The sequence below is a fragment of the Betta splendens genome, chromosome 1, assembly GCF_900634795.4.
Source record: "Betta splendens chromosome 1, fBetSpl5.4, whole genome shotgun sequence".
Lineage (NCBI taxonomy): Eukaryota > Metazoa > Chordata > Actinopteri > Anabantiformes > Osphronemidae > Betta > Betta splendens.
In genome coordinates this window covers 19,984,494-19,993,257 of record NC_040881.3, presented here as the reverse complement: position 1 = coordinate 19,993,257, position 8,764 = coordinate 19,984,494, and positions in this window count along the sequence as shown.

Below are 8,764 nucleotides of genomic sequence, written 5' to 3'. Positions count from 1 at the left end.
ATTTGGCTGAGAGGGTTCAAACCTATGCAGAACAGCAGTGGGGACAGTGCATCTCCTTGGTATAAGCCACATTTGATGGATACTTGGGTAAGTGGCTTCCCATTGGCTTCAAGGGTAGTTCTCCACAACCCCATCGAGTTTGCAATGAAGGCCCTTAGATTTCTATTGATGTTGTACAGCTCCAAGCATTCAGTGATCCATGTGTGTGGCATTGAGTCATAAGCTTTCTTGTAGTCGATCCAGGCTGTGCACAGGTTGGTGTGTTGCACTCTGCAGTCTTGGGCGACTGTTCTGTCCAGGAGTTGGTATTTGGCTCCTCTGGTATCCTTACCAATGCCCTTCTGTGCTTCGCTCATGTACTGACCCATGTGCCCACTTATCTTAGCTGCGATGATGCCTAACATGAGCTTCTATGTAGTGGAGAGGCAGGTTATTGGCCGGTAGTTCGATGGGACTCTATATGTGTGTGTGTGTGTGTGTGTGTGTGTGTGTGTGTGTGTGTGTGTGTGTGTGTGTGTGTGTGTGTGTGTGTGAGTGAGTGAGTGAGTGAGTGAGTGAGTGAGTGAGTGAGTGAGTGAGTGAGTGAGTGAGTGAGTGAGTGAGTGAGTGAGTGAGTGAGTGGTGTAAAGTACTTGCCCTCACAAGTTCTGGGGCAGCTCCAGTGAGTCACTTTGCCATGTATACATCTCTCATCCAACATTTACAAGGCTTCAGCTCTCCCTCCTTCCCTCTCTGTCTTCACCTTATCCATGCTCCACTGATTCCCTTCTTTCTATCTCCTGTCCTGCTTCAATCATCACCATGTGTTTCATTTCTCTTTGCTATTTTGTCTTTTCTGCTCCCCTAAAGGTTCCATTTGTGCTTTTATTGCGATATTGTTGTACTGTTTTATTCAATGTTTAAACTGTATTACAGAATTGACATGCCATCCATTTTACAGTATTACAGGTTAGTTATTAGTTCATCTGTATTCAGGTGTAGTCCACATTTTCATGTTTGTATGTTTATTCCTATAAGTCTGCCACTATTTTTCTTCCCCAATTTCCTCAGCAGACTCACTGTACCATGATTAAAAAAGGAATATCCTGCTTTTTCTTGGCCAAAGTGTAGTATAGTCATGCTGTTGTTTGTGTTTGAGAAACAATATCACATGAAAGAAAAATAAGATGATGCTTGATTATTTCTTATGCTTGTTTAAAGGACTGGTTACCAAATATAATGAGTAAATATAAGCAAAACCATCAGTGTTGACACGACGCAAACGCCACCGTCCTCACTGTCAGATGTCCACGTTTGCAGAGGAAGTGCTGCTAGATGAAGGCTAGTTTTGGGGTTACTTTCTCCTCCAGCATCAAGTGTGCAATATATTACCAGTTTAGATAATATAAGTCCTCCTAAAGGCTAGTAGTAGATGAGTACCTTACAGTACCTTGGATCACCATAGGAATATTGGAACATACTATGTATGTTATTACTATGTAATATAAATCAACTGAAAAACATACAATAAAGAATGTAAAGACAATATTTATTTTATGCATATAGTCTAATATAATCTCACAATGATCTGGGTGAGAATACTGTACCTGCTCCATCCATATCCATATTATGATATAATTCTGAGGCCATATCACCCTCTCCTACTGTACAAGCCTGTGCAATATATAGTTTAGTGATAATGTCGAGAAAGGTCATGTTCCTGTACTCTTCCTCCTTCCTGGGTAAAAACCAAATGAGAGTCTTTTCTAGGGCGGGGGCATTGAATACGTCCAAAGGATTACAGTGTAATTCAGATGTGGCATCCACAAAGTTGCTGATTCTGCATAGAGAGGGTTTGTACAGATCTGAAAGCTTTAGCGCTGGGATGTTGTTGTCGTTGTTGGTAAGTCCTCACAAAAATCTATATAGAATGCAGAAACTGAACATTGATTACATTTTATTTCCCAAGTAGAAAACACGTACTATTGCAGTTTTATGCCTCTAATGGCATTGCCTGTATGCCACATGAACACTGCAGTCACGCCAGCATAGACATGTCTAGACATGTCAACAAGGAAACTGAACTATGTGCTGATAGTAGACAAGAGAGACTAGAGGAAGCTAATTTTTTATCAAAACACTTAAGACACTTCAAAGGGATATTAAATTAAATTGGTGGAATTCTGCACTGATCTGTTCACTGTTCAAATAGCTGCACTCATGAGTAAGTGTGACAGTTTTCCTTTACTTAGCCTGTTGCATATTTTAGCATCTTCATCTCAGACTTATATTTTCATGTTCTAGAGCCACAAAGAGGACGGTTTAGAGACCTTGGCATGAGGCACAGTCTGGACTTCTAAATAAGTCAGAAGTGTTGAATTCTCTCTTTTTTGTTAATGGTAAAGGAAACAGATTCTACAATAGCTGAAGGATATTGTGAAACATTTTGGTGGTTGTGCAAAAATGCAGATAATTATGCACAGTACAAGTACTCCACTTTGTACTTTGTAGTATTGTAGTGGCCCAGGGCTGGTCAGGCAGCCCTGAGAATGCTAGGGAGTGTGGGTTGTGTTCAGTTCAGTGTTTGCTGCTAACAACCACCAAAGACAAGAGCCTCCTCCTGGTGCTTTGCGTTAAGAGGAACCTGGGATCGGATGCTGCATGGCACACAGGTACAGTGTTGCCAGACATACCGAAACAAACTAGAAAAAGAAAAGAGTCTGGTGGTGCAGAGCCTGGTGCGTAAAACAAGGAGCTTAATAGGTCTGTCTGTGATTTGGACACTACGCTTCAGTGATTCAACCTGTTGAATGAGGCTGAAGCCTTTTGCCGCTGCTGCAGTGTTCAAGTGGTGTGAGATATTACAGTGTAAAAGAAAACACAGACAAAACATCAAGTCTCTAGCTCCGGAAATGAATGAAGTAATTGTTTAATTGAAGTAACTAAACGTATGTGATTTCCGTAGGTAATGTGCACATAGAATAGGTTTGTTGTAAATTCACTGTAATTTTTAAAGTTGTTTATATTTCTTATGATACTTTGGGTCAAAATATTATCATTTTAAAGCGACAGTACCATATTTCTTTATTTCCCATCTGGCCACACTACACAGGTATCCTCTCCCTCCACTGCACGGTTGAGCTGGAGTTAGCTTCAGTTAGCTCCACTCCAGCTCTTGTACGGTACCCCAGATTGGGGTCAACACATGTTTGGTCATTACATGTCATGTCATGAGGTTAATGGCTAGCGAGACACTGATGTAAAATTAGAATCTTTATAACTATTCATACGGCAGAATGCTGATTGACTACTGGCCACATTTAATATTTTATCATCATTTTTCTCTCACCCACAGGAATATATTGGATGTATAAGGTTCCTTTATACCAGCAAGACACAATGGATGTCTTGGATCATATCTATGGCTCATATTTAGGGTGTAAATGTTTCACTTTCATCCTCAGTGAAGTTGTTTTTAAAACTAATGCTTGTCATTTTTTAAACATATTTTTTTAAAAACAACAATAAATAATAAAGGTTAAAACTGACTATTTTTCTTACTTTTTTTATTTTAAAAATTAAAAAAACCAATTGTGGTTTTACTAAAGAGCTGTGATTTTCTGTGTTAAAGGAGTATCAGCATCAATCAAAATCAGCTATTTTTATTTAAATGATGTTAAGTATTATTGAAATTCTAACACAGATTATTGGACGGATATGTCGTGTTTGTGCCTTAGCTGCATGCATGTTACTGGTCACCATGGTCTGGATGACTTCTGATGCCTTTTGGATGTCATCCTAAATAAATGTTGGCTGACTAATGTACACAAGTATTTCACTATCACATATTTGCATAATTATTGATAATTTTTCACCCTATACATTACACTAAACTGTAGGACAGCAACAACGATTCGACGAATCCATAATAATAAATGACGGAAGTTTACCAGTAATGATATGCCGCTATCGATTAGTCGGGCTGCTCATTTTATGGCACAGCAGGACGGCAAAATAATGCAGCCGCTGGCGCAGTGCCGGATAAAACAAACCAAGCGGCAGCAGGAGGAATTTCTAATTAGTGGGAGAGCTGAACAGCTCTCGCCCTATTGTTATTTTTGGTCTTTATTATTCAGTTTCTTCTTCTTATTCCGCTCTTTTTTCGATTGCTATCTACAGTACTTTTTAACACTTGATCGTAGAATCGTCGTTTAACTTTCTAAATGTGTGTCTTCTTTAGGAGATGTGGGCTATTACTTTTTAAGTTTTCACCTATTAAACTTTTAATGTTATTCAACTTTTTTCATCGTTTTTTTATAATGGTCGTCTTTGGGAATCATCGTTCAACTTTTTGTCAACTTCCCTCTTTTCATCAGCGTCTATCATCGTCATACGTTGGCGTAGAAACGTCATTTCAACTTCAAAAGTGTCTATCATCTTTCAACTTTATCAGTGTCAATCAGCGTCCTCGTAACTTATACTTTTCAACTTGTCAGCGTTTAAATATCGTGTGTTTTTTGTTAGATTTCAGCTTTTCCATGAGTGTGCATTACGTGAGCTAGAGTGCGTGACGTCACAGCTAGAGTGCGAGGGCGCGCTTTTAAATACAGAACTTCTGTCTTTAACTCATCACTACAGCCACAATTTTCACTCTATCAACGTAATTATTTCAGTAAATCTACTTGTCTTCTTCCTAATGTTGTGTCTGGCTATACCCTCAGACCTATACTTTAGTCGCTATGGACCTCGAAGCGCAGAGAGGTCCTGAATTCCTCCCATAGACTCTAATGATAATTTTCGGCAGACGTTTGGGAGAAACGCAGAAAGAGACACATATTGAAATTGCGACTGTGGCTACAGTCTTTAATCCTCAAACATAAAATTCACACCATTTGGTCATTGACGCCTTGGAACTTGTAAAAAGAAATAATTTTTGTGATAACTGTTATGGTTTAGCTGGAACAAGCCTGTATATACAGGGTGAAACTCTGCTTTTACAGAGCAGAGTGAGCCTGATTTTCCCGCCTTTTGTCTCCATGGCAATGGCGCAGCTGCAGATTTGATTCAGTGTACACAGCAGTTCCATGCTTATTACTGATAGTCAACTACACTATTGGATTGTGTAGTAATTAAGCACACACTTTCTTTAAATCCTTTCAAAATAAAAGCACCAAGCCAAATAATTAGCTTTAATAGCAATATTTCTGCTTTTGGCTGGGTAATTATGACTATTTAAAGATAGATTAACAATTTAGTAATTACCCACACATGCTTCCCCTACGTCCTTTCAAAATAAAAGCACCAATGCAATTTATTAGCTTTAACTGCACTTTTTTGCCTTTGAATGGATAATTATGATTATTTAAAGACTAATTGACAGTTACATTATTACCCCCACACATTTCCTCTAAAAGCACCAATGCAATTTATTACTTTCAATGGCAAGATTTTCTAAAAATTTTTGGTTCTGAATAATTACTAAATCGATAATGAGAATATTTTACAGTTCAGTAAATAACCACTCACACTCATGGTGCTTTTATTCTGAAAGGGCTTAATCTGAATCTTTTTGCTTTAATAGGGCTAATTTTGCTTTTGAAAGATAAATTATGACTATTTAATGACTATTTTATAGTTTAGTAATCACTCACACACAAACTAAATTCTTTTAATATAAAAGCACCAATGTAATGTATTGTCTTAAATGGCAAGATTTTTATTTCTGACTGCTAACTTTTGACTAGTTAATAAATTATTACACAGTTAAGGAATTAATTACAAATACTTTCTTCAAATCAAAAAGCTAGTCAGCTTATTTATGATTGTCAACAATGCACCTTGGTCAACTTTTTACCCTTTGACATCTTTTCACCTTGGTCAATTTTTTAATTTTTTAAATCGCCCTCTTCTGTCATCGTTTTTCTCTTTTTTCATCATTTTGCCGTAGTCAACTTTCTGATGTCAGCAGCTTACTCAGCGTTTGGCATCGTTGCGGCAGCAGATCAGCTCTCCCACGTAATTTCTCGAGAAATTACTTTTTCTAGTTTCTTCATGAGCTTAAAATATTAAACAAAGACAACATTAACCTGCAAGCCATACAAAGTTTAGCTGGTGGTTTGTAAATACTACAGAGACACGGGAGAACGTAAGAATGAAACACTGGTGTTCCAGATTTAAAAGCAGTAACAAATGCTGTTTATCCATCACGTGAAGACTCTTTATTAAGTGCCACTGTGTTAAAAGGTACTTTGTTACTTGGCTGCTCAAACATCTCATTCGCTACATAGTGATGAATGGCGCCACCACAGAACAGCGCAACTTAAATGTAACAGCAGCAATAAAATATGACGACATGGTTTTTAGTGGTTGTCACCGTTGCCTCAGAGTCAGAAGGAGCCCAGGAGTCTCTGTGGAGTTTACATGTTCTCATGTGTCTTTGCGGATTTTCTCCCGCAGTCAGGTTGACTGGAGCTGCTGCAGATGCAAAACTCTAACTAAGCAAAACATCAAAAAATGTTTATTTTTTATCCGATTAATCTGATTAATCAAAAAAAAATTAACAGTTTAATTAATTATCAAAATAATAATAGTTACAGCCCTACTAAACTGATGAGTCTGTATAAGTTACCCTGACCACATGTGTCATCTACAGCCAGCAATTACTTGATGACTCCTCTTTTATACATTAAGACTGTGGGCTGCTCCTTCAGATGGCTCTTTCACTGACACAGACTACACAGAGTGGCACAGGATTGCATAAACATTTTGAAATATGTACAGTGTATACTTTATATCTGCAAACCGAAATATCAAACATTTGTTAGATTATTAAGTTAGACTGACTCTGTCAGTCTGTTCTGACCTGTCTCTGACTCCTCTGACTTCTACTCTCTGATGTACCTCTCTGTAATCCCCTTGGTGTTCGCAGACAGACCTTCCCTGGCTTAAATTCTGTTAGTCTAAATAAACATAACACAAACGCTGCTTTGATCAAGTGTGCAATAAAGATCTCTACTAAGATGTAACTTGTTGTGTGCTAAGCAAATCACAACCTTCTGTTCTTTTAAAGAGATGCAACACAAGCTATGTTGTTCCTAATCATAAAACTCTCAACATCATGTCTTGACATTTTGCAGTGCTATCATTTTATGCTAACAGCTGTGCGCAGGAAGATGTGTAGCCTTCAGTATGTGGAAGCATTAGATTGATGACATAGCTGCAGAAACAGGATGGGTAGGGTTAGGAGCTGAGGTGGGGCTAAAGCCCAATGGTTTGGGTTGAAAACTACTGCCATTACGGAGTATTGATGTCTGTTTTGCACACTTACTGTAACTTTACACATTCCATACTTCTATTTTTAGCATGCATGTAATTTAAACAATTATTACTGTATAAATAAAATTATAAAATTACTGTGTAAAACCTTTTTGCCACCTGCCTCGTTATAAAAAGTGAGTCGCTAATAAGTGTTATGTCTCTTTAAACGTTAAAGTAACAAATGGGCAAAAGAGATATTCCAATGTATAAAAAAATCTGTCTAGGGTTAATTATGATTTTGGCCTTTTTTTCCGGAAACCAAATAATTAGATATAATTATTTGCATTTTACATAGTTTCTAGAAAAAAGGCAGAACAAAGTACATATACATGTTGCTGACCTATAAATTATGTGGATAATAATCCAAAACCCGATCAGGTCAAACCAATATGAACATTACCGTTAGAAACAAACTCTTGGTCCTGGTCTGAGCCAAATGTCAAGTGTGGAGGTCTGACCTGAATGGCACAATCAGGCAAGACACAAAAATGTACTTTTATTTAAATTGTAAAAAGACGGGACACAGGAAATTATGAGACTCAACAGCTGGAAAGTTACTGGAAAGTGTGGAAAGTGGAACTGGATGCTGAGGTGGCATACAGTGTATAAATCATGTAATCACTCAGGGAACAGGAACCACTGGGAGGAAAGGCAGGGCATGAACCAGGGTGTAATTAGGTGAATGCAGAGCTGCTGGGGCAGAGTAGGTGACATGACACCAGTGTGTGAGCTTGTGTGCAGGTATATGTAAACATATAGTGATGCTGTGGAGTTGGCCACTAGTCAACGTTTGTGTTCTACTGCTTTTCTGTGTAGCTTCACAAACCTTCAAACCCACTGGGGTCTGTCCCTGCGTTTATTCAGTGCATCTTCAGATTTACCTGTTCTATCCCAGCAAACGGGCAGATATGGACTAAACTGTCTGTGTTTTTTTTGTGTGTGTGCATACTGTACTTGCACAGATTAAACTGGTATTAATATCAAGTCTTCCCTATAGTGCTGGGCTCCTCTCACTGCTTTGTTTGAACACTGTGATAGAAATCCACAGTGGCTGGCTCTCAGCCTGAAATGAAAGGAGAACAGGAGAGGGCACGACTCAAACAGACAGAGAATAGCAAAGAGAATGATTAGCAGTGTGTTTGTCTAAAGATACGTGGCAAGATACACATTGTGATCAGCTAAGTAAAGGCCATAAAATGGGTCAACCAGTAATCAAGTAGAAAACCAAATATTGGCGAATATGATCTTGAAAAGTCAAATTATTGAACACGTATGCTATGTATAAGGGCCAACATTAAACATTTCACTCAACCCAAAAAGAAACCATTCAACAAGTAATCACCATTGAAAGAATAACTATGAATTGTACAACTACATAACCACATCTGAACCTGTTATTACCATCTAATCTAGCTAACATATAATCACTGCACTACAGAACTCACCCAGCGGCTTGTGGTTCTTACCT